Source organism: Sinocyclocheilus rhinocerous, unplaced genomic scaffold (genome assembly GCF_001515625.1).
Source record: "Sinocyclocheilus rhinocerous isolate Xijiao unplaced genomic scaffold, SAMN03320098_v1.1 scaffold1785, whole genome shotgun sequence".
Lineage (NCBI taxonomy): Eukaryota > Metazoa > Chordata > Actinopteri > Cypriniformes > Cyprinidae > Sinocyclocheilus > Sinocyclocheilus rhinocerous.
This window is the reverse complement of record NW_015627538.1, coordinates 670,948-698,333: the sequence shown is the minus strand read 5'-3', so window position 1 is coordinate 698,333 and position 27,386 is coordinate 670,948. Positions and strand designations below refer to the sequence as shown.

General features: G+C 38.4%; 1 protein-coding gene across 1 annotated transcript in view; it reads left to right on the top strand.

The window, feature by feature from the left end:
• The first annotated feature begins 24,094 nt into the window (after nt 1-24,094).
• The window catches only part of LOC107729377 (cadherin-7-like), a 55,098-nt gene continuing 51,806 nt past the window's right edge, over nt 24,095-27,386 (top strand). The window contains exon 1 of the mRNA XM_016539857.1: nt 24,095-24,410. The gene's annotated coding sequence lies outside the window, so the exon portion shown is untranslated. The remainder of the gene's footprint in view (nt 24,411-27,386) is intronic.

Genomic DNA, 27,386 nt, shown 5'->3' with positions numbered 1-27,386 from the left:
AAGATAATAAGAAACTTTTGGAAACTTTAGAATAATGTTGATTGTTTTATGACTATCACGGTTTAATGAAGAGCTGTTAATGAAAATAAAACAATTGGGAAAATAAAACAATATAAAAAATGATATAATCCTTTAACTCTTTAAACATACTTCTTATACCTTTAGGTACATATATTTTGTTGATGGCCCTGAAATTAAAGTTGAGGGGAGACTATGCTTTTTCTATTGTTGTGCCAAAACTGTGAAATAGTTCCCGGTTTTTCTTTGATTAGTTTCATAAAAACAGAATCAAAGTTAAAAACCCATTTTTTTTTTTTTTTTTACCCAGACTTATAACTGTTCCTAGAGTCTGGTGCTCCATCACTTAACAGTGTTTTGATATCATCCTCTCTCTTATTGCATTACCGTCTATTGTTTTATATTTATTTCTTATGTCTATTTTAGTGTAGTTTTGTACTGCATATGTGGTCAGCTACTGTTGTTTTTATTGTGCTCTATAAATATATTTTGATTTGGTTTGATATATTTATTTATTTAAAAAAAAATAAATAAATTGTGACAAATTGGTATTTTTGGCTGCGATTTTGCATTTCATTACATCCCATGTGAAAAATCCTTTTGGTTTTCCAAATTAAAATTCTGTAAACTGCAAAAATATCACGAGATCCAAAGTCTTTGAGGGGCCTCCTAAACTTTTCTGGGATGAGGCCAACCAGTGACTGTGCATTTGTTTGAGGGAATTAAACTAAATAGTTAATTCCACCCCTTTTGTCACAGAAAGAAGCTCTCTAAGCTCTAAATAAACATCACCTGCTTCTCAGTTCATTTTGTTTTTTCAATTTAACAAAAGATCTGTCTGAATGAGCGAATCCTTTCATAGTCCTGTTGTTGCTGATTATTAACCTTCCACTGAACTCTCAATTAATCCACCCGGGGGTCATGTCACACAGAGCAGGAGTACAACAGCCCACTGTAGCCGGACAACCTTGCTGCTTTAGAACAGCCTGATAGCAGTCTGCCGACGATGCTCATTGGTATTCTGCACGGTGGCGAGTGTGTGTGGAGAATTAATTTGTTACATATGTCATGTTCCTCATGCAGTCCTGGCACACATTATGGCTGTGTCTTCTGGGACTACCCTCAAACCATGCTCCGGGGCTGTTTCCGCACTCCCAAGATACATGGGTAGAAAGAAGAGGAAGAATTAAGAAATTAAAATGATGCACGGCCCTGGAGGATTAGCAGCCAAGGTCTGCTAACGCTGTGGCGGGGGGAATGATGTACATGAAGCAAAGCAAAAGCAATACTCTCTGAAAAATAATCAAAATAGTGCAGCGTAAGCAAGGTAATGCTTTGTCTGATATTGATATGTTGTCTTCAGATGGACTCACAACACAAGAGATGAAAAACAAAATTGAGCAATGACGCAAATACAGCCATCGGCTGTATTTTCTGAAGGCCGAGTGCAGATGAGGTCAAGTAATATTTTTGAACCTCATATTGTAATCAATAAAAGCATAAAAAGGCCACAGCACATTATGCTGGGGTGCGTTTCCCTAAAGCATCGTTAGCCAACTAAGTTCTGTCGTTACCTACATTGGTGTTCAACGATTTGGTGTTTCCAAAATCAAACATTTGCAAACAGTATCGCAAAGTTGTGTGGTCGGAACTACAACTCTCTCCCTGTGGTTAGAAGCATAGTTTCTTGTTAGTATAACCTGTAGTACAATCTATATCTTTCATTCCATACACATACTTCAACTTTATTGTACGTCTTTTAGTTATTTAAGAGAACTGACCTTAAGCAGGTTAGAAGCCATATTGAATTTAACACAAATGAAATGAGCAGTTAGGGATAAACTTACAGTCTTTACGATGACACACACTGTATAAAGGTGCTAGATAATGTACTTTTGTTCAGAAAGAAGCTGAACAATTAGTTTCTTCAGCTGAACAAATGCAATGTTGTTAAACAACAGGTCAATCCATCGAACACACTGTACTTCTATCCCTCACAACCTCGTTTTCATTCCTGTTAAAAATTAAATGTGGTGCTACCAGATACTACTAAATGCCATTTTTGAAGAGTTTGCATGTTTGTACTTGCTCTAGTACTACAGAGGAACCCACAAAACACAGCAAAACAATGGAGAACAAAATAGTAGTCCTTGGAAGCCATGTTTGTTATTGACAGCAATAATATGACATTAATTTGATCTCAAATCGATTAATTAGCAGAAGTTATTCCGTGACGTAGGCGGAAGTACCAACCCAGTGTTTTCAAAGCGAATGTGCAAAGATTAAAGACTTATAAAAAAAAGGTAAAACAATGATGCCGGATGATTTTGAAGTTGGAGGAGAAAATCAGATGGATTTCAGTACTACTTCTGCCTATGCGTGACCTCCCCAACGTGATTACATAATGGGTGAAATCATGGACGCACATCACAGAGCTAGTGCAAGATGAGCATTTGTGGTTAAAAAGTATATAAATTTGTTTTTTTTTAGAAAATGACTGATCGTTTCACTACATAAGACCCTTATTCCTCGGCTGGGATCGTGTAGAGCTCTTTGAAGCTGCACTAAAACTGCAATTTAGACTTTCAACTCATTGATCCCCATTGATCCCCATGAGTCCACTATATGGAGAAAAATCCTGAAATGTTTTCCTCAAAAACCTTCATGTCTTTTTGACTGAAGAAAGAAAGACATGAACATCTTGGATGACATAGTGGTGAGTAAATTATCAGGAAGTTTTCATTCTGGAAGTGAACTAATTCTTTTAACATAAGTGTAAATGACTGCATACACTATTGCACGCAGTGATCCTTCCCTAATACAGTGTGGTTAAAAAAGGAAGGGTCTAAAAAAAGGTCAATATTTTTTTCTCAGATGTCAGATGATTGAATGTCTCCAGCACAGGCCCGAAATTTTGAAGCATGCTTCTCTTCAGTCTAATTTCTCTGTCTTTCTGTCTGGCGCGCTCCCACCCTATCTAGGGTGAGATGAAGTGCTCTAACTCATTAGTGTCACATCTGTTCTCACTGGCTGAGGTGAAAGCTCGTCCTTCTTGGCCGCTCCTCTGGGTGATTGACACATTTTGGTGAGCTCGGGTTGATCGATTGCTCTTAACGGCAAATCACAATGAGAGCTCGGCGGCAAGACCGCTCTGATTTTTGGCTCTGACTCAGTCGGAACACAATGACAGAGTGTGTCTCAGTGATGTTGTCCCTGGCCAGCCTCTCCTATACTCCCATCACCCCCTGGGACTCTTTTTAAGTGACATCCCCACAATGAGGCTTCCGATGTCCAACAGCTCTAAAAGAAGCGGATGACGTTCCCATCAGAATGACCAAGAATCTGCAGGGAATTGATTTTTGTCTGAGCACCTCGAGCTGTCCCCTTTTCTTCCTCCCGTATATTTAAATCATTTGGGTCGTTTACTGTAGCAAGAAATAGAAAATAATGCGTGAGAAAAGTTTTGTGGAACATTAAGGTTACTGTAGTCGGTTTGGTTTATCTTCTCCTAGTTTAATAGCCTTTCCGAGCTCAGCTGGAAAGAAGTTCAGACCTACCTATTAAATATAGGACATATCTACTTATCTACTTTACGCCAGATTTCACCTGCAGGGCACCTTGGATTCTAATATTACATAAAAACACTTTTACATTAAAGAGCACATTACAGAAAAAAATACATATTTATCACCGACTAAAAGAATAAGAATACTTCCGTGTCCCAAATATCACATTTTGGTGAAAAGTGGGCATTATATACAACATAAAAGAATGGATCCAGACTGAATGTGAGTTTGCTGAAACAATAGCTGTTTGGCTATTGGTTTACTTTTAAGCAATATCACTCAAGTAAGAGTGCTATTGTTCCAAATATTCAGACCAACAACAGCACAGTTGTGAGTATGATTTTGCTTATACAAAGTTTAATAAACAAGTAGTTGATATTAAGTAACTTGCATTTTTATATAATATTGCCAATTACTTTGTATTTGTGTTCATTCAGAAAAAAGTAAAATAAATAAATTACTTATAAATTGAAAAAAAAAAAAAGCTAAATGTTTGTGTAGTTGTTTTCTGACCAAAAATGATGTCACTTCCTGGAGGATGATGTCAAGGAAGTGCCGTTTTTGAGTTAAAACTAATTGAAAAGTGACATTGGATGGATGGATAGATAAATAAATAAATAATATTGATTACCAACTACCATGAAACTTTTTTTTTAAAAACATATTGATTAAAATATAGACAATAGTTCCAAACAAAGCAACAGAAGAATAACCACTATATCCTCTTAAGACCCGAGAAAAGATTTTTAGGAAAAAAATAGATTTTTTTCTTAAAACTGTGGCATGTATAGTCTCAGAGAAATACACCAAAATATAATGTCCTCATATGAGGTCACAGGGTCTCAGGAGGTTATGCCAGATCTACTAAGAGCTTTTGGTGTTAAAATAGTACTGTCTGGATTTACTAAAGACGCGCAGTGAAGAATTAGCACTGAAAAGGCGTGGGCACAGTTAATTTTGCGCCTGACCTTATTGAATATGCATTTGTAGGAGTTTACCTTTCAGACGCAACATTTATGGGAGGGGAGTATTAAAATAAATCACGCAACGTGATTTACTAACTTTCACGCTCGACAAATTACTGGTATTTGCGCCATTATTTAACGCCCAAAAAATCATATCTTAAAGGTGCAACATGTACGATTTTTTTTATTAAAATATCCAAAAACCAGTGTTATATATTTTGCTGACTTGTGTACTTACATTATCCCAAATGTTTCGAAGAATGTTTAAATCCAGAGAAATAAGCTATTTTAACTAGTGACACGGATGTCTATAGTGTCCTTGTGTCGCCTGCCAATGACGTCATACACCCTCGATTTCCGGTTTTGTATTGTAGAAAACATGGAAACACCAAAGACGCTTTAATATGTTGTGCGTTTTATTTGACGACCGCACAGAGTAGCATTATAACAGAACTTTCAAAGGTATATAGTGTGATAAAACAGCGCTGGTTTACCCCATATACGCACGACCGGAAGGAGCGGAAGCGCTAAAGTGTGGCATAATAAAAGCTCCGCTGCTTTCGAGCCGTGTGTCACTCTCGTCTCTCATTAGCAATTGCTTCAGCGGCCTCGTTTCGCTTCGACGGCTTTCCGCCTCACTCAAAACTGACATATTGTACCTTTAAATTATTTTGAGCTTGAAATGGCCGCCTTTGTTGTTATAGGAGGAGGCACCGCGCAGAACAGCGAGCCCGTGATAGAAGGGAGAGGATTTTTTCCACACATATTAATTTATTTGGAATTCCAAAAGAACACATTATCTGAATCCGAACATATTTTGCACTGCGCTTGGTATATTGCGTTGGTCTTTATGGAAATTAGATTGCGTCTGTGTTCATTAATTTGCCAGTAATTCAGTTGCCAGTTGTCAATAATTCACCCACAGTAATTTCCACGCCCATCTGCGCTGTTTTGGAATTGCGCTCTCGCGCTAATTTGCCCTGTTAAGTAAATCTGGCCCTATGTGTATCTCAGTGGAGGCATTTCATTACTAAACGAATCAGTGTTTTGAACAAAACATTTGGGTGCATCATTCCATGATTCACTTATACAGACAGTTCTTGTCACTTACTGGTGTATCAATGTAACCTCATTGAAAAATCATTAAAAAATCCCCACCACTAATACACAGACTGACAGAGAGTCTAGAATGCGAAAAGTGAAAGGTCCCAATTGCTAAAAAAACTAGCACTCTTGGAATACCACTATAGCAAATGATATAAAAACATATGAATTAGCCTAACTGTTGCATAATATCTAATAGTCCCAGCACACTCACTGTGTAAATGATGTTGGTGGGAAAAGATAGTTTCTGAGGTTAGAGAAGTTATTACTGTACATTTTGATTCAAGATTACTAAAACCATAAAAAATAACAAGCATTTCCCCTAGGAATAACTGGCAGAATAGAAATACAGTAGGAAATTGCATTAAAAAAGTAAATATTTAAAGTCAGTTTTGATTTTGTTAACATTAAAGCGAAAGCATTGCTAAAGCTTTCATCAAGGGTCCCTTTTTTAAAAGACAGGAGGAAATCTTGGTAATACTTGACAATGTTTTGAGAGTTGCTGATGTGTAGGTCTTATTAAATATGATATCATTGACCTTTATGTGTGCCGAGACATTTCCTGCGGCAAAACCAAGCAAATGCCTCAGCGGAGAGAAAGGATGTGCTCAGTGTGGAAGATGTGTACCGTAACGGGGGGTTGTCTTTATATGCCGGGCTGCTGTCACACATAAGTGTTTTGACCCGTGTCACTTGTATTATGGGCCGGGAGTGTTACACCAGACCTTTTTTTTAGTCCATTAATTGCTTATCACACGAATAACACAGATTCCTATTTATAATAAGGTGCCTCAATAACGCAGTCTTTTTAATAATGGCTTTGAACAAAGAAGCTGTAGCTGTCTTACACCGTATCCCATGGAGATCAAGGCAATGAATATCTCTAGGTTTTAGTCACTTCTTCATTTTAGCATTATTCAGTGTGTCATCTGCATTCTCAGACTTTGCGGACACAGTTATAAATTAGATCGGGGAGCTGATGGCAGTGGGCCGGTCACTCAAGTACTGCGCAGCAGTGCCCTGTCTACGGCTATAGGGACCTAATGTGATTTAATAAAGACTTCTATTGAGGCAAGGAGCTTGATATTTCAAGCAGAGCTATGATGTCAAAAGCGTTGTGACTGTTATGAACCTTTATGACCTCGTGTGAGGGTATAGACGTCCTGGGTGTTGTTTTATGTGACCTTGAGCTCTGGGCTGTATATTCAATTCATTTCAGAGTCCCCATTAAACATCACTCTTATGGGACACCGGCTCACAGTCACCATGTTTTATCACTACATTATTTAACCCACAACAAGCCAAAAGCAATCAATTCATCAATACATTACGGTGTAGATGAATGATTAGTCTTACATTGTGCAGTGCTCCAGATTGACTAAAAATGAGAATGCAACAAAAATACAAATTTGTGTGTCCATTGTTGGTTTCAGTTATTGTCTTGTTTTCATTTATCTGTCCATAAATGAACACAGCTTGACAGATTCACAAACACAAAAATACTCTTTTAAACAATGAGCTATTAATGAAATAGCCTCAAATTCGCTCGTAGTTTGAATCAGACTTGTGCCGCCCATGCACTACACCAACTTTCAAAGTCGTCATATTGCTGTTCTTTTCACACTACACAACTATCTGTTGTCATTGATGTCAGTTCCAGTCAAATCACATTTGACATTACAGAATTTGGATTGTACACAGGTGTACACATTTAACATGTTACATATCCCTCTGTGCAATGGCACTTGCTCAGATTGTGTCTTTGACAGTTCACAGATATAGCGACTGTCAAGTCAAGTCAAGTCAAGTTTATGTCGCGGGCGATGTGCGGCGCACTGTCTCGATCAGGCTCCTGAAGTCCCTCTTCAGTGTCTCCGTCTGCCGCAGCTTGGTGTCGTTAACCCCCGCGTGAAGCACGACCGCTCCGGTGCTCTCGTCGCCCTTCAGGATCGCGGGTATCTGCGCAGAAACATCGAGAACACGAGCACCAGGGAAACAGTGAGTGTGCACTTTACCTTCAGCTAACGTAGCACGGATGTATCTCGTAACACGACTGTCACTCATGTAAATGAGCAACTCCAATTTTGCCCTTAAGTGGATGTTTTGAGAGAACATTCAGATATGACGCTTGCATAACATATTTTTGTTAGCTGAATTGACGGACTAGTTGTTCATATTAGAACATGTAAAAAAAAGAAAAAACAAAGAGAAAAGAATATTCACAACAGAGTTTTGTGCCTTGATAGTGTATGATTTGTAATCCATACAGCCTTTGTGTATGTAATAAACTGATATCTCTGAGTGCATTGTTATTTAGCATTAATTATAGACTGTAAATCACCGCTGACCTCTACTGCATAAAAGGTTAAGAGGATTTTACTCGTCCAGATGTCGATAGCTAAAACAAGCAGCTGGGAGAGTGACTGTGGGTGAGCAGATTTAGGTGATAAACTCTGTGTGGAGTCAGAGGTCCATTGACTTGGATGGAGGGGGTAGTAATTCTCTAGCTGCTGGTGCAATAGCCTCTGTGTGCCCGCTGGATGATGGAGACTAACTTAAGGATCCTTTGATGTGGAAGGTCACTGTAAAAGTCCTCATTAAATAGAGTTTTATTTGCCTCCCAGCTTCCCGTCTCCCACCTCGCTAACCTCTGCCCCTGTATTCCATTTGCATGATAGTGCTACTTTCTATCTACGGTGCACACTCTCAATAGCTTCCTCTCCTGGAGTGTCTTGTTACCTGGGCATTCATTGAGATAGCCTCAAGATAGAGGCTTTGTTGCTGTCTCTTTGAACCATGTTCATCATCTCAATGATGAGTCAAAGGAACCCCTGGGCGAGGTACTTTATGATATGTGAATTGAACTGCAGAGTTTCTTGAGGTTCAGATATATGGAGAGGTATATGTGGACTGTAATTGTCGGTTTATAGTTGGTGCTACAAGGAGGGAGATTAAACTTGGACTGCATGAAAGGCAATATGGTAAAATTACATACTGTGACAAATTACTATATTTACCAAGATAAATGCATTGGAGCAGTATGTTCAAAGTGGACAATAAGCAAGGTTTGATATACGAACTTCGTGATCAGAGTGAAAATGGTGGCACGTCATCAGCTGGGTGTGGACATGGGGAATTTGTGGGTCATTCAGAGCTCTGAATGTTGTCATTTAAAGGGCAACTATTATGCTTTTTTATTTTAACTTTCCTTTAGTATGCAATATAGCTGTCTGTGCGTGTAAACAATATGCAGAATTACAATGCAAGTCTTCACCAAAGGGAGTTAATCAGAAAACACTTGCGTGAAAATAGCGTGTCTGGAGGATGTCAAATCATGGCTTTCAAAAAACGTCCTTTCCCTGAATTCAGATAAATCGGAAGTTATTGTTTTTGGCCCTTCTGAAACTAAAACACAAAACACACTTAATCTTGAGTTCTTAAATTTTGCTATTTCATCCAAGGTGTGGAATCTGGGTGTGGAAATTGACAATGGTTTGAAATTTGACAAACAAATCAGCTCTGTAGTAGGCTCTAGTTTTTTCTATCTTCGCTCTCTCTCTCAAATTAAAACCTTTTTTCTAAAGCCTCATTAGAGGATGCTATCCACACCTTTATTACATCTCGGCTGGATTATTGTAACTCACTATACTATGGTGTTTCTAAGACTCAAATTTCTTGTTTACAAGTAGTTCAAAATGCAGCAGCTAGATTCCTGAAGGGATGCAAAAAATCTGATCATATTACGCCCCTTCTGAGATCTCTACACTGGCTGCCTGTTCAGTATAGAATTTAATATAAAATTGTATTACTTGTCTACAAATCCTTAAACAATCTAGCACCATCTTATTTGACGGACTTACTCCACCCTCATACTGATAAGCGAGGACTTAGATTGGGAAACAAATTCCTCCTTCAGATTCCCAGAACCCGCTTGAAAACAAGGGGCAATAGAGCCTTTGAAGTGGCTGGCCCTACACAGTGGAATAATCTCCCGACCCAAATTAAAATGGCTTCCACTTTATCTGAGTTTAAATCCAGTCTCAAAACTTATTTGTTGGTCTCAGCTTTTAACATGTGATTTTATCCCGTTTTTATTGCCGCTAATTGCTAGTGATTTTATGTTTCTTTTTCTGTGTATTTGTATTGTAATTACTGTACAGCACTTTGGTCGGCCTGTGGCCGCTATTAAATGTGCTCTAGAAATAAACTTGAACTTGAACTTGCCTGAAAAACCTTGTTTGTAGTCCTGCCATTATTTCTGTCACTTCACGTGTTACACATTTGTACAGTCGTGGCCAAAAGTATTGGCAGTGACATAAATTTTGTGTTTTGCAAAATTTGCTACTTAAGCTGTTGTGGTTTTCATTCACATTGTTTCTACAAGTATTGGCAGTGTCATAATCTAGAAACAATGTGAATGAACACCACAACAGCTTAACGGCAAATTTAGCAAAACACAAAATTTATGTCACTGCCAATACTTTTGGCCACGACTGTATATTGCCCGACTACTGGCTGCTTTAGCTCGTCCTCAAAGAAAAGTTGGGTAAGTGATTTCACTGTCGAGAAGACACTGTTTCTTTGCTGTGAGGGCAAATAAAATAAAAAAACATTGTATGGACTTCCAATGCTGACACCATAGTTCCCATAGATATAATACTGTTTACAGCTGCTCATGAAGCCTCAGGAGCCGGTACCTGATTATGGTAAGGGACGATACATTTCTGACAGATGTTCTAAGCATTTGACCAAACAGATTGGGTCAGCTAACCAATCAGAGCACACTGTGGTTTTCTGACTTCTGGCTTTCTGGCTTCATAGAGAAAGGAGCTCTAGCAATGTACAGTATGATGCGTTTAAAAAAAATTTTTTTTTAACTTTAAATCATGTAAATGTATTCTACCCCCAAAATGAAATCATGAACTTGCAAATGAGCATAATTGGGCACAGTATTTCTATATACTAGGTATGCAGTACTTTCAGAAAAATTAGGGTAGTGCTACCAACATGAAAGGAGACGTGTGCTTTGTGGGGAACTGGGTTTGAGTTCAGCCCGATCCATATCCTAGTCCTGTTCCGTCTCTTTTTCCTTTTTTACTTTCCATTTGGCTTTCCACTGTCACATCTGATAAAGGCAAATAGCAAAACACAAAAATAATCACTGAGTTATTTTCACAATGTCAAGAAAATTAGCAGGATGAAATTAAAGAGCTAAAGTTAGCCATTGCTCAGTGAGGGATTGACAATTTGCTTATATGAGGGTGTTGATTTGAATTTACTTGTGATATTTTTACCCGTCTTTTTAAATGGTGTCACATTCCGAAATGATCACATCCATTTCTGTGACCTAAATAAATTAGGGTGATTAAATGGCTTAATTTTTTTAGATTGAAAAATCCATCATATCTAGTACTTTGTGATATTTGTGTAGGTTAAAAATTATTTCAGATATAAATAAAGATGTCAAGGAATGGCATTTGTTGAAAATGACACTGGAGACCCGAGAAAGAAATTAATTGATTGCCAACTAACCAAAAAACAAGAAATTCCATGTTTGTTTATTAAAAAAGGAAACAAAATGAAGAAACTTCTCGCATATCTGCTAATTTGTTGCCAGTTTTTCCATGTTAAAACAAAATTAAAATGACTTCAAATTCACAGCTGTATTGTTGTTCATCAAAATAAATAAATAAATAAATAAATAAACTGAGTAATGTTATTTACATTAAAAAAATGTAAGTTCAACATTTTACTCAATATATTAAGATGGAAGACATGGAAAGTAATGACAAATACAGTATGTTTCTGTAAGTTCTATATGCTCAGATATAAAACAAGTTTTCAAAAATGTATATTTTTATTAGCCTTATCCTCATTCTCTCTCCTTTCAAGTTCTAGACTAACATAAATATAGCTTTTTAAAGCTTGAGTAATTGCAGAAAAATATAGAGCAATAGTAGTGGTGAGTTAACATGATGCAAAGAAACACTGCTGTAGCCTTAAATTGGAGCTCTGACCATATAAGAGTAAAGGCCAGGGGCAGTAAATGTTCATGACAAGCCTGCATGACTCCAAATGACTTGGCTTCTTAGACTGTTGTACCTACAGTTAAATACCTACTTCACAGACCCCTGACCTGCTCTCACAAAGACTCTGCGTTTCTTCCGAGTTATTTTCTTACTCACTGAATTTGTCGAAGACAACATTCAAAGAGTGACCTGCAGCTTTTGATCATTACATTGTGTACAGCCATTTTTTTTCCCTCTTTGAACTTACATGAAACTTTTCCACAATGGGATTACTGTGCTTGCAGTTTATGTTCCTCTTTCGAAGGCCAATGCAGTCTTAGTGCAAACCTGCGTGCATGTGAATCATCTGTGGAATAGTTGCTTTTCTTAAGCTGTGAAGGTTACTGTAATTATCTGCTCCTAAATGATAATTATTATAATGCCTATAAAAAAACGAAGGGATTAAACACAACACAGGGATTATAATGGGATGAGGCAATTATGGAAAACGTGTCCCAAACTCAAAGTGAGGTCCAGTGTGCAATTATTTGTACCTGTTTTATCAGGCATCAGGTTCAGGAGGAGCAGAGGGATGATTCAGCTCAGCCAATCACAGCTGCTCTGTGTAGTTCTGGTCAACTCACGGGTTGTAATGTTTCTTTCGCTGAAAAAAGATGTTCGCTTTTTCCACAAGCTGTAAAATCGAAGCGCCTCTGGCTGATTGCTGAGAATGAAAATGTACAACTCTTTGATACCCAATCTAAGATTGAGTATTTCCATAATGATCTGATTCATGCTTATCTGAACTAATTTGAGATCGTTTCACTAATAAACTTAAATTATTGCTGTCTTTTATATATGTAAGCTACACTGCTGCATATACCAGGCATCAGATTCTCATTAATGCCATCAAAGCTCGTTCTACCCTGTGAATAAAGTATTCTATCAGTTAGCGCAGCCTGCAGAGAGAGTATTATGATGTGCCATGTCACATAATGAAATGTATCCAAACACACAAGCAGTCATTTCAAAGTGAAGCCTTGAGACTGTCACCACCGAATCGCCCTGATTGTGTTTCCTGCGGTAACGAGGCGAGCTGGGAGTGATCGTGATCTAATGGAGCGTGATTGAATGAGAAATAATTGAATTATGAGGGGACAAATCTTCACAGCTGAGAAAATGAATCAAGGCGAAGCGTCTCAGATGTTGACTGATGAGCAAAACTGTTTAGAGCTGTTTATGTGCGCTTCTGCCGCTTTTGACAGATGCAACTTGACTCAATCCCTCCAATCCCTCTCAAAAACTGAGAAAAGTCGACCAGAAAGGCTTTGCATATTGAGGTGCCTCTTCAACTTATGATTAGTCTCATGAAGACCAAACTCTATTACATGAAAAGTCACTTCATTCAGTGATCCCTTTACAGAGTGCAGTGGCATTAATACACTTCCCACAGCATGCTCCTTAGAGACTAATACCTTGTTGATCTATAGGCTTGTTCAATAAGATCAGTAGCAGAAGAGAAGGTTTTGTGTATTATCACATCGTCCCCTCAGTTTTCTATAACATCAATGAATTCTATAACATCAATGAAAAAGAATAAGTTAGCAGGGTCCAAAACAACTCTGCAGAGTTTTTATTTAATTTTACGGATATAGAACGACAATAGAATTAACTTAATTCAATGAATTGCAGTAAGTGTAGTTTTTCAATTTACTTTCTCCCATAATTACCCATAAACATGGTATCATACAACATGAGGTATTATTTTATATAATATAAATAATCAATGTTTTAAATTTGTCTGTAATTTATAGTTCAATAAATTATTCAATTGGAGTCAAACATTAATGTCAATCAATATATTATTTTCCTTTGTAAGTCTTGTAAAGTTGCCTAAAAAATGTGGAAGGCAGTTTGTGGTGTTATATGACTAAAATATGTTTAAATTAAAATTAAAAGCTGTGTTAATTCAAAAGTATTTAACGCAAAGGTTCAATGTGTAAGCAGTTGAGAAAAATTAGAATTTTTTTTAAATCTAGTATCACAATAATGAATCGTGGTTCATTATTTTGATATCTCAACACCTACTTTTCTGCTTATGAAGAGAATAACTTTTAATTGGCATAATTACAGCAGAAACACCAGAGGGCGTTTGGAAATTTTGTGTTGGGGGCCTTAAAGTCAAAAAGGTTGAGAAGCACTGCTCTAGATGAAGTGTTAGGGAAAAGGTAGCAATTAATGATGTAACTATTTAAGCTTTTTTCGCTAAATGTTTTAGACTAATTAAGTTCCACTTTTGTATCACTGTGTATAATTTCCTTCTAAAAATCACAATTCAGTGAATGTCACTGCAATTAAAATTCCAATTTGATCTTCCATTAAAATTCCAACTCATGAATTGAAAGAGAGCCAGTTCTTAAATTCCAAATTTTGCTGCTCCACACACTGTTGCTGACTTATAATAAACATTCATTAGAAAAGAGATGCATGATAAGTGGAGCAATCTGCATTTCTCTCCCCACTAGAGAATGCATTTTTACTTGATAAATGCTAATTATTTTTAGACCTGTGAAAGATTATACATTTTTTGTTTTCTGTATCAAAGGTTGTAGTATCTCTCTTTTTCTGCTGGTTTATTCTAAGCAGGAATCAAGCTCACAGTCACACAAATGGGTGGCAGGCGCTGTAAAGTAGTAAGCCGCAGGGACAAATGAGGCTTTATGCACAACATTAAGAGGTGGACAGCTAGGGCCTTTAAGAGCGTTTCTGTCACATGAACAATGCCTGCTTTGCTGCATGCCTCATTATTTCATAGTATGCTCATGTGTTTGGCATAAACAGTCATAGGTATGGCATTCTACTCATGGAAACAAAAGATTGCTGCCCCGTGCCATTTATCAGTGACAAGGAGGGGGGAATTCATGTCCATGAACTCAACATAGTTTATATATATATATGCATGGGCGTCGCTAGGCCATTTTTAGGGGGCTATAGCCCCCCTAAAATGATTACTCAGCCCCCTAAAATTGTTGTGATTAGCTCCATAAACTGTACACAAATTTGTGATCGCCTCAGTACCCTTTAAATTTCATATGAAAACGGCGGCAGACTTCGGCTCCTCCCCGTCTTTCAGCGCGTTCTTCAATCCGCAGACCGCAGTGGCGCAGAGCGAGAAACAGAGGACAAGGTGTGTGTTTATCGATAGATTGTTATAATATCTGCATCTGTGCAGTTCTTTGTCATAAAGACAGTTTACAAAATATCATGGGGGAGCAATCGGTTTTCCATCTCCTGTAAAGTTTTCGCTGCGTTCACCCCTCATCACACCACAGCTGTTTTCTCCAGCGAAAATGAAGCCCTTAACACATAGGCTATATAAACACATAGTTTTGCATACTTGAGCTAAAGAAAGAGGGTTGTACTAGAAATGCAAGCAGCAGAATTTTGTTTGTACAGTAAACAGGTGTGTGTGTGTACCTACTTAACCATATTTTGGGGACAAATTTGTACCCAAAAGTGAGCTAAACATGATAAAATCTCCAAAAACCTCCCTTTGGGGACGTCCTCATTTGTAAAACTGGTATAAAAATAAAGTAAACAATTTTTTTTTTAAATTGTACAAATTCAGAAAGTTTCCTGTAAGGGGTAGGTTTAGGTGTAGGGTGATAAAATATACAGTTTATACAGTATAAAAACCATTACGCCTATGGAATGTCCCCATTTAGATGTGTGAGTGTGTGTGTGTGTGTGTGTGTGTGTGTGTGAGAGAGAGAGAGAGCTCTGCAGGACAGCGGCACTCCAGGAACAACATAGCCTATTCCTGACCTATAGTTTACCTATAATGTAGTTCAGGGTTAGGGTTCAAGTTGAGCTCAGTCAACAGCATAAATATATATGCATGGGCGTCGCTAGGCCATTTTTAGGGGGCTATAGCCCCCCTAAAATGATTACTCAGCCCCCTAAAATTGTTGTGATTAGCTCCATAAACTGTACACAAATTTGTGATCGCCTCAGTCCCCTTTAAATTTCATATGAAAACGGCGGCAGACTTCGGCTCCTCCCCGTCTTTCAGCGCGTTCTTCATTCTGCAGAGGCGCAGAGCGAGAAACAGAGGACAAGGTGTGTGTTTATCGATAGATTGTTATAATATCTGCATCTGTGCAGTTCTTTGTCATAAAGACAGTTTACAAAATATCATGGGGGAGCAATCGGTTTTCCATCTCCTGTAAAGTTTTCGCTGCGTTCACCCCTCATCACACCACAGCTGTTTTCTCCAGCGAAAATGAAGCCCTTAACACATAGGCTATATAAACACATACTATATATATATATATATATATATATATATATAACGATCATTTTGCCATTTTTATTTGAAAATTTTACTTTCAATATAAAACATATTAATTACAGTGCATATGGCAAATGGAGAGAGAGAGAGAGAGAGAGAGAGAGAGATCAGGATTCAGGAAGAAACAAAATAGAGATGGTATATTTTAAATATTTGTTTAATGGCATCTTTTTACTAAGTACCCCCAATTTTAAGTCGCTTTGGACAAAAGCGTCTGCAAAATTACTCAATGTAAATGTAAATGTACTATGAATGAAGGCAAGTATTATCAATACCAATACTAATGCTGATGCTTCTGTTATTTTTATTTTTATTTTTTTAATCAGTTTCTGGGGATGAATTGAGTAAATATAGCCATTCAATATTACAGTCAAATTTGTGCCTTTTTTTACATTTAATAGGCCTAAACTGTTACAGAACATTAAAAAATATTAAATTAATTGCTTTAAGTGAACTTATTGTAGTAATAGTGACGTTTCTGTCTCTGACATTATAATTTTTTTCCATGCTAAGTTTATTTTTGCACATTCATTTACACAGTAAGAATATTACTAGTTAAATGAGGTACAAAGATGTTTATTTTAGAGTACTGCCTCTAAAGGTTCAAGTTGTTGTACCCCTAAAGGTTCGAACATCCCGAGATTACAAAAGAAAATGTACCTGAATGGCATTTAATTAAATTGTACAAATTTGACAATGAATGAAAAACTGAATTGAATGGTCAAAATAAATTTTGCAATGTGTTTTCAATAAAATCTGAGAAATTGTATGTAAAGTAAACTCAACGAATTTTGACAAAAAAAAAGACAAATTTTCTTATTTTATGAATGACCCCAAAATAACGCAGAATCATGAATATTTCTTCTACATCTTATGTCTTACAGATGGCAGTTTTTCAATCTGTATATCTTTTCGGCCACAATTTTTCCTCTTTCGCTACAAACGTAGTGGGAAAAGTCCTCTTCACCCTTCAAGGAAATGCACTCATGGATTTCACAAGGTATTATTAATCCCATGCGTTTAACTCACACGCTTGAAAAAGTGTCACACCTGAGATACAATGGCTTGCCTTATTCCGAAGTGCCCGAAGGCAGTGACAGCAGCGGCAACATCTGGGAGTGCTTTTCAGATGTGTTTTCAGATGTGTTGAGTGTTTACTCAAAACAATCTTGTTACTTATGTTGGCAGACAGGCTTCTGGAGAGACACTTTAGCAGCAAAGCAGACATGCCGAGTTGCCTGACATAGATAAACACCCATTTAACTTGGTGTTTTCCTTTTGGGTGGGGGTTCGGGGTTGGATTACAACTGATAAAAATTAGAGAGATCAGTCAAAAGGGATTCTTTGGGGCTTTCGCACATATTAGCCATGTTTCTGGCCTAACACTAATCTATCCTTGTTCCTTTTCATCTCGGCCTTCCTCTGACTCTCCCCTTGAAATGGATTTTCATGCTCTAATTAGGTGTATCAGCGTAATCTCTGTAGCTTCCTCCATCGTCATCTTCTTGTCATTTAGAGATGCTCACTTCATTGTATCCCTGACAGGCCTGGTTCAAACTATGTGTACAACATGGCTCCATATTGACTGTATCCAATCCAATCCCATGGTGCTTTGTTGAAGTGACCCAAAGTGCGTGTAAAAGTGGCTTGAATGGCTGCAGCTCCTTTGAAACAGAAGCTAAATATGTTCACACCCTCAGTTGTGGCCTGCGCCACTCTGATTGGTTACAGTGCATCTGTTTGCAAGAGCGTGGTTAAAGACGAGGATTTGTTCGCAAGCGTGATGACGGACCCAACCGTGTGAATAAGAGCAAGACGGGGCCCCAAGTCTTTCAGCACGAGCGCTGAAGCCTGTGCACATGCACACGCCCCGCAGGAGATGAAACTGTAGACGCACAAAGGCGCCCATCTTAAAATCCGCCCTCTCCCTCTGTGCGGCTCCTGATCAATAGAGGAGAGAGATGTGTGCGGTTCGGGGGGCGGGTCAACGAGTTGGTGCCCCAGTGTTGGTGACATCTGCTACCCTTCAGTAAGAGCCTGATTGATTGAAGACACGGTCAGTCTCCCGAGGAAGGCCAGAGCGACTGCGAAGCCAAAGAGAAAGCATTGAGATAACCAAAAAGAGCAGTGACAGTTTTGTTCTCCTCCTTTTAAACCATGGGAGGAGATTGATGCAATTTTCTGGCTTTTGAGAGCCAGTAGATTTGGGTTGGGGTTTATTGTGTTCTGCCTGTCACTCCATTCACTTCTCAGACACTGACGAGAGTCGTGTGAATGCCCCCCTCCCCCAGCCACTGAAGGAAACGGAGGAGAAGCGAATCGTCATTTAATTATGAAGTTTAATTCACTCGGTCTGAAGAGAATACTTTCCTTTGGCCGGTTCATCTCTCTGCTTGACACAAATAAGCACATCTTTTAAATATTTTCGCACTTATTACTTTATGTCACCTTTGGTGTTTGGTGCTGTTGTAGTGGAATGCTAGCGACGAAGCTGTTTTTAGCCTTTGTCTTGTGAAAATGTTGTTTTGATAAACCTGCGACAACATTATGGTGCTTATTCTCTATTTTTTTTTTATGTGTTGTTGTGTGACTACGGTCCGTAATAATAACCATATGGGGCGACAGGCCGTATGAGCGAATGAACGAAACATCTGCACCAAGGTTAATAGTTTTTGTCAATGTGAACCATATAATTTTCAGAAAACAGCAAATTATCATGATCCTGGTAGCGTAGCGAGTGTGAAAACCGAGCACAATAGAGCATACGTGTGGTCTAAATGTGTTCTTCCAGGAATACATAAGCGTTACCTCCCTATTATCAGTCAAGAATGTGGGGTAATTTATGCTGCCTGTGAGCAGAACTTGAAGAAAAGAGATAATTGATTGACATGGCAGACATCGTTACACCCATTACCTGTTCTGAAATACTGGGCTGCCTCTCAATGGAGTCTCATTGTCCCAGTGCAGGCTCACTCCATGGACTAATACGAGCCTCACATCAGGAAGCTCAAAGTAGCCCAGCAAGGGAATTGCGGTAACCACACTGATACAAAAGAAGCATTATTTTCACTCTGTTGCTTAACCTCGGAGACACAGGGTTTCCATGGTGCCTTATGCTTCTGGTGTGGTGCTATAGTGGGGGGCACAAGCCAAACACAAGTGGAATTAAACAGAGATGGAGTGAAGCTAGAACAAAAGCACTTGACGCTAGTGTAGGAGATGCTTTGTTAAACTGGTTTAAATTCAGTTATGCCATTTTTAATACACTGTTTTAATCCTTAATATAGTGTAGTAGCAATACTTTCTGTTCTACATTTGTCAACATCTATTACACCCCAAAGAGAAAGCTGCAGTTGTTGATAGATCAATTATTTTCAATACCATCAACTGAACTCTCAAGATATCAGGCTTTACATGCTTTAAAGGCACAGCTCACCCACAAATGAAGATGGTCTCACTCTCTTGTCATTACAAACATGTGTGACTTTCTTCTGCGGAGCACAAAAGAAGATTTTTGGGAAATCTTCTTTTGGGTTACACATAAGAAAGAGAGTCATATAGTTTTGGAATGACATGAGGGTGAGTGAATGATGACAGAATTTAAATTTTTGGATGAACAACACTCATTGCTTTGAGTGCAGAGATGATCTTCTAGAAGACTAATTAATCATCAGGCAGATGTCCAAGGTGGCAGGCCCCAAGTGTCCATTAGTGGAGACAAATATACCCACCGTACCCATCCATCCATCCATGCATTCTTCCATCCAACCATCGATCTTTCCATCCACCCATCCATCCATCCAATCATTAGCAATCATTGTTCAGTTTTATCAAACAGTCTGACCTGGGTTTAGCAATATTGCTAAACAAAGCTAAATGTTTATTCACTCACCTGGAGTGAATTTTTGCTGTGAACAAGACTTCGAAAATTTAAACAATCGACTTATTCACACTAGGGACAAAATTTGACAGAACAGGGTTTAAAAGTAATTGACCAATAAGATATACAATACAATTGAAACATTGGAGTCACTAAGATTAAAACAAAAATCAACAACAAAAAAAACTTTAGTTTAGCAAGAACACATTAAACTGATGAAAATTGACAGTTAAAACATTTATATTGTTAAAATATTTCAATTTCAAATAAATGTTGTTCTTTCGAACTTTCTGTTCATCAAAGAATCCTGAAAAAAGTATCAGTTTTTCACTAAAAAAAGCAATTGTTTTCAACATTGATAATAAAAATGTTTCTTGAGCACCAAATCAGCATATTAGAATGATTTCTGAAGGATCATGTGACACTGAATACTCTCCTCCCCAAAAAAATATTTTGAAAAGTAGTGTACATTTGTACGTACATTTAGTCATTTAGCAGATACATTTATCTAAATGAAGAACATTAAAAAACATCACAAGCAATTTATGGTAATACAGCCAATATTTCTCTACGTACCACAAATGGCAAGTTTTAAGTGCAAGCTCAAGTAGTACAGAGGCTGGGCATTAAAATATAGGAGAGCAAAAGAAAGAAGTACCTTGGATTATGGTTGTGGTTTAACTTAAGTGCTCACAGAGGTTGTGTGCTTTTAGGTGTTTCTTGTGATGGTCTCAGTCGATTGGGTGGAGGTTGGAAACTCGTTCTACCACGGAGTGAAGTTTCTGGAAAGCCACTTTCACACACTCAAGTTGGGAAAGGACATTTGTGAGGGAGGGAGCTGTTTCAGTGCCCGTCTTGAAACACCAATGTTGATGCTATAAAACAACACTGGATGACCATCGAGATGTGGGAAGCAAAATATTATTTATTTATTTATACAATACCCCCAGCTTCCTGACTGTCCTGGTTGGCTCTAGTGTTGTAAAATCCAGAAGTTGTCAACTGATGGGGTGGCTGGAATGGAGCTTTTGAGTCATCATGTGTCCAGAACTAGTATTCCAGATATTCCAGCTGTTGATATTGTTGGTCTGTGACAAGGCACAAGGAACATGCAAAAGCCAAAAAGTGATATGAAAAGCAATTACAACATACATTTATATTGCCATTCTTTAAAGACAGCTTTACAATAAGTGCATTTCTATAATTGTTGTTCAGTTATACCACATATGATTTCTGTTTGTGTGTAGTATCTTGCTTTAAAGTGTGTGAATGACCATGCCTTTTCACTTCACAAAGAAGTGAATAGAGTGATTTCGACAGTTTGTTTCACTTGAGTAAAAGGCCACTGAATACTGGCCTTGATGAATTGAACTTGATTACTACAAACAGTTATCTTCTTCTAAAAATGTATGTCAGCTTATGTGGATGCTTTATTTGGATCTTTTATAGGTTGCTCAAGAAGACAGAAAGGCAAGTGCCTTTGGAGTATGAATCGTGTTCTCCAGAACACCACTTCACCTTTGAGGCAACCCCTAAAAATAATTTCTTAGCTTCTGTGCAGTCTTACAGTGCTCTGTGCACTCACTGACTCTACTTGGTAAATTGTGCACTTAAAGCAAATGCAATATCACAAGGCCGACACTTACTTGGATCGCAAACTCCCCCACACATTGACAGTGTCCTCCTTTAGTATCAAGGGCAAACTGTGGTTCTTTCTGTGAAGACCACACATTGCCACAACTGTACAGCAGCAAAAATGAAACCTTGTCTAAAGATTCTGCCTCTCTTGGTTTGAAACTTGCTCAGCTGCACCCTCACTTACGAACTCGAGATCTGGTCTACTATGCACTACTTCAAACAAATACTCTTACCCTGCCTCAGTGCTTCTCAACTGTGGGATTAAATGCAAGAACATTGGACTCAGAGTAGCTCAGTGAAGCTCAGGGCTCTAGCTGTCGCCCATGTTGGTTAATCCAGGGCAATGTGACACCGCAGAGTGTCCCAATGTAATTGAGGAGTTGTTGCATTTGTGTAGTTTTGACTGGCTCAGCACTGCTGTTGAAAGCATAGGTCTATTGACGGTGACATAAGCCAGCAACAGTTAATTAACTTTTCCATAAAGTAATGCTCGCAGCTGGATTAGAGGACTCTCTTCAATATAAAGTTTCTCTTATTTGTTTTAGGTCACAGAGGGATTGAGCCCGAGGAGCCTTGCAGCTATGTGACTTAAATCATACTGGAGTGGATGATAGACACAAGCACACTTTCTCATTGGAAGCTTTTTTTGGACATGTCGTAATTCCTTTAAAAAAAAACTTGATTCTTCTCTTTCTCAATGTCAGAAAAAAATGGCAAGCCATTACATTTGAAGGAAGGTCGAAATTTCAATTATTACAATAGGTACAGTGAATATTTCTCTCTTTTTGAAGAGAGGGTGGAAAGGATGAGATACAGTAGACTTCAGCATTAATGTAACTTTTCATTCAACCATGCCAATAAGCCATATCCATTCTTAATGTAACATTTAATGTCAAATAATAATCTATGTCTGTAATATCCAATATGTCAAAATGAAAGAACAAAAATCATGCTTGACGTTTTTAGATTCATGAGGGAGCAGAGCATGCAAATACACCCTGGCTAGTGGTGACGGCACAGAAACACAGGCCACAAACAAAACATTTGCATATATTTCTTATGATACATACTGCAGCTCATGTCCAAATGTTTGTCTTACTCTGTACATACATTTGAATATGGTTCCAGGCCCTGGATTCTATCTTGTACTTGCCTTTTGTACTTGAAAATATATTGTAATTCTTTTGCAGTATTAATATTTTAATGTTTCTGACAAAAACTGGTTAGTTCGTTTATTTATTAAAGGTCAATGAAAATAGTTCCAAAATAAGCCAAAGCAAACACACAGCAATGCACAGACTGAAGTCCGGTCTGGAGTATTTTATGTGAGTGGAATGGCGCGACAGATTTTCCCTCTCTGCCCAAAGCACCCTGTGCCCTCGATCCACTCCATGTTTTCCAGTTACTCTCCGTAAGAGAAACCCTGGTCCGAGCGATCATAAGAATAGAAAAATGCAAAAGATTTAATTTTTAACTACCTGCTCCTCCTCGCTATAGGACAAAAATACACATCTCCACTTTCATTGCAAGAGAGAAAACGCCAGCGCTCTGACTTTAAAAAAAAAAAGAGTGCTTCTCACTCAAGGCAAATCCGCTTCCTCTCAGCACCGCACACGCTGAACAGTGACAAGCGGACTGATAAAAACAATGAAACATTCCAGTGCTGCATCCGAAACTGAAGGCAGTTGCTTGGCTGTCCAGTCATTCACTTCCCAGGCAGTGTTTTGTGTATAAAGACATCGCTTACGGAAAATGGTTTCAGACAGGCTTCCAAAGCACCTCGTAATAGTCAAAAACAAGTGAGCTGTAGAGAAACCCAAGGTAATATTTAGTAGGTACAGGACTTTTTCTAGGTATATGTCAGGTATAGATATATACACACACATTCGCATTCACATATACATAACACATAAATACACTCTCAGAAACAAAAGCTGTCACCTTTTTAAAAGGTACTAATATGTACACTGAGCACTGTACACACACACACACACACACACACACACACACACACAAGTCTTATAACCAGTGAAATTATTTAATTCAATATATTCATTTTATGGTAACAATACTTTAATTCAATAAATTCATTTTATGGTAATAATGCTTTGTTTTAAACCTTTGTCATCTGACAGTTGACGAAATAAATGAACTTTTCCACGACATTCTAATTTATTGAGATGCACCTGCAATGAGAATTTTTTTTTCATTGTTTCAAATCATAGATAAAGTTTAGGTATGTCAGTTTTTTTTTCTTAAATAGCTTGAAAAATTTAAGTTCTTCGACCCACATCTCAAGAACACAGAATCATCTTGACGAGGTTTTAATTTGGTCCCTCTCTGCACGTTTTGGCCCCTCAGTGCACCCCCCTAGAATCCTACAATCGCCGCGGCACCTTGGATACGCTGACTGACATCGGCACCTCCCCTCAGTGCAACGTTTCCCTGATGAGCTATGCTCCTGTAGCACACTAACAGAGTCTTGTCCATTTTGTCAGCCACTTTCACGAGAGACAATAAGTTGCGCGTAACCACTGTTTTCCCAGAGTTTGTGGGGACTGAGGCTCCCGAGGCATGCTTCACGGATGGCCGACAGTGTTGTGGTCCCTTTGTGAGTCTCTCCACAGTGCTCTCCCCTGGCTGAGGTTCGTTGCAGCTGTGGCTTCTCAATAGGGCTTATTGTAGACGCGCGGAGTGTGAGCGAGCAGCGCAGTGATTGAGCGGAACGGAGGGAAAGACGCCTGTAGTGCAGGGATGCTCCTGTTTCCTTCACTCACTCGGGGAGAGCGCGTCTAGAGCGGCTGCGACGTGACGGAATCCTTCTGCATTTTCACAAGAACGTTCACAATTTATAAACACGCGAAGGACCAGGAGGAAAAGGTGAGTCTGATTTATGCAGTGTTTGCTGAGGTGCAATAACGTACGGAATGAGTGTAGGCTATTTGCGGTGCACGTTTACATATTAGGAAGCTACAAAATCATATTATAGCAATCTAAGAGTTGAGAAATGGCAATAGGCTATTGTGATATTATTTGTTATAATTTTTTTAATGTATTTTAGATTTTTCAGAAATTATATTTTTAATATAACGTAGCCTACTTGCGTTAAAGTATGTCATATGATACAAGGGAAAGATAAATATGAAATAAAAGAAAAATAATAAAATTGAATATACAGTTAATAAACATATTCACCTGCTATGCACTTTCAGATATTGTCGAACCGTGTGGTCAGCATTAAGATTTTTAGGAGCCGCTCTGAAAGTTTTTCTCACTGCCTGTGATGTTTTAATATTCAGTGCTTTTCCCTCAGGAGCATCTGTGATGTTCAAAAGTTAAGGTCTGGCAGTCAGCATATTAATCGAGTCGCTACGAAGTACAATTTCTCAGTCCTAAGAGCAATGCTTGGGACCTTGCCAGGGACTCGCATTTGTGATGCAAATACTGTCGTCTGTAGTGTGACTGTGAAAGACTTTTTGATGTGAAAATACATCAGTGAGAGTAAGAGGTTTTTGTTTTTTGTGTATAGTAGTGTTATACCAAAACAAGTGCGGATATCACAAGTACAGAGGTGCAGATTTTCCTCACACCGCCGTATCGATATCAAATACCTCCCTGTCAGGACGCCACTGCAATGCCAACAACAGCACTGAAGCTCGTAGTAGAAACTTCGCTTGCAATGAGACGCGAGCGGCCGCTAGGTGGCGCTTTGAGTGAACTGTAAGGGCCAACTTGATGTGGCTCACATCCAAAAATTAATTGTGGTTTTAGGTGTGTGTGTTTTTCAATGTGAAGTGATTTTCAGTATTATTTGTAGAATATGTTTAGTTCTTGTGTTGTTGCTTAATTGTTACTATTGCTTATTTCCTGATTTAACATCTGGTTGGGGCCTATTTGCACTTCAGTTTGTGCCCATGCATAAACAGGGCTGTTGTCAGGGAGGGATGACCAAGAATGTTGTCCTGTAATATGGAGGTCCTAGTAAGATTTTATATGGTGTAGACTATGGCTGTCTTGTTGTTTTTTGGGCCCCAAGGAAATATATGAAAATGGGACCCACTGTAAAAATACAGTGTAAAAATAAAGTAAAAATAGTAGTAGTTTTGCCAAGTCATGTTGTCACTGAAAAAAAATTGGTGTAGAATTTTCATTTAGAAATTGCTAGTAAATTTCACAATTAATTATAAAGAAACAACAAGTAAAACATTAAATTAAACATGGATTTTTGAAGTAGAAAGACTAAAACAGTATTTCTTGTAAAATGTACTTCAGTAATTTTTGTTTTATTTTCAACTTTAAAAAAAATATTCCGGATAAGAAGTACAATAGGCCCACCCATAAACATTTTGTCCCAGGCCTTTCGAATTTAAGTGACAGATTTGTGCATAAACAAAGAACTTATTACAAAAATATTATGTGAACAGGGTTTTTTTGGTGAAGCGTGTAGTGAAACTTTGTAAGAAAATAGTCTTTTAATATGTTATAAATGTATTCTTTATTAGAATTTTTCATCTTTCATGCTCATAAGCAGTCATTTCCAGCCCAGATCCTTGCGTAATCTTGTCGTAGTCACCCTCAAGAGTCTGCACAGCGAAGGGCAGCCATAATAAGAAGGCCATATGCTACCAGTCCGCACTGTGCTGTCTTTGATGTCCAGATGCCAGGAGCCTTGCCTTGCTCTGTGTTGGAGCATACTGTCCCTGGTGAGTGCCACAATCGCTCTTGCACCGCAGGGGGGCTATGACTAAAGAGTGTGTTGAGATGGGTTTTTGGAGCTGAATCTCTGGCTGTGGCTGTGGGCGCTCTCTCACAGGGCGGTCTGCGCTGAAGCCTCAGCTCCTCTCGTCAGATGGCATGGGGGGCTAATGAGACTTCATCATCCTGTCCCAGACCATTTGGGCGATCTGTGCTGAACACAAAGTCCGGGGCCTCAGCCAAGCCTGACAGCGAGCAGATTCGGGCGGGGGATAATGCTAGTGGGGGGCTGGAAAGAGAAGAGGAACAAATATAGTACACTGATAGCATGGCATATAGCTACCATGTAATGAACAGTAAATCGGTTTTTAGACATGATCCATTGTTTGATTACTGTAAAATAATTGGTGAAAAATCGAATGAAACCATAAAGGGTTTGTGAAGGATCCCAGTGCAAAACACACACAGATTTGAATGTTTAACAGTCAAGTCAAATTTTTTTATATAGTGCCAATACAGATTGTTTCAAAGCAGCTTCACATTAATAAACAGGACAATAACAGTATTAATGTTGCAAAATTCATAAATTATTAAACAAATTCAATTTTAGCTGTAAAGGAGCTCTACAGAAGATGATAGAGTGCAACTGTCAGATTTCAGAAGTAAAAACTCCATTCTGTTAATGTTGTGGTTATTTTAGCAAATTGTTTGCTCTGTAAATTCAGTTCAACAGCATTAAGTTGAAGAGGGTAAACTTTATCTCTCGACTGAATCTGCACATGCATTTCAGGACAGGTGTTCTTGCTCCATCCAAGCAATAAATGCATGTCTTTGAATGAGCGCTGTATAGCGTATTCTTCAACCGTTCAGGTAATGTCTTTAAGACCCATTTCAAGGGCTGCCAAAATTACATGTTTAAAATCAGTCAGAGCTATAGAAATACATATTAATATTTACAAGTAAATCTCCATATTATGCGTAGGCTAGCCTACTTTCTATATGACCCCCCCTACATCTAGTTTTGATGTCCATCAGGGGGGATCAAGCCTTCTTTAGGGGGTTCAGACCACCCCAACCCCCCAATTCGCACCCTGGCTTTAATCAATAGTATATGCTTTTGTGGAAACCATCTGTTTGAACAAAATTCATGGCGAAAAACTA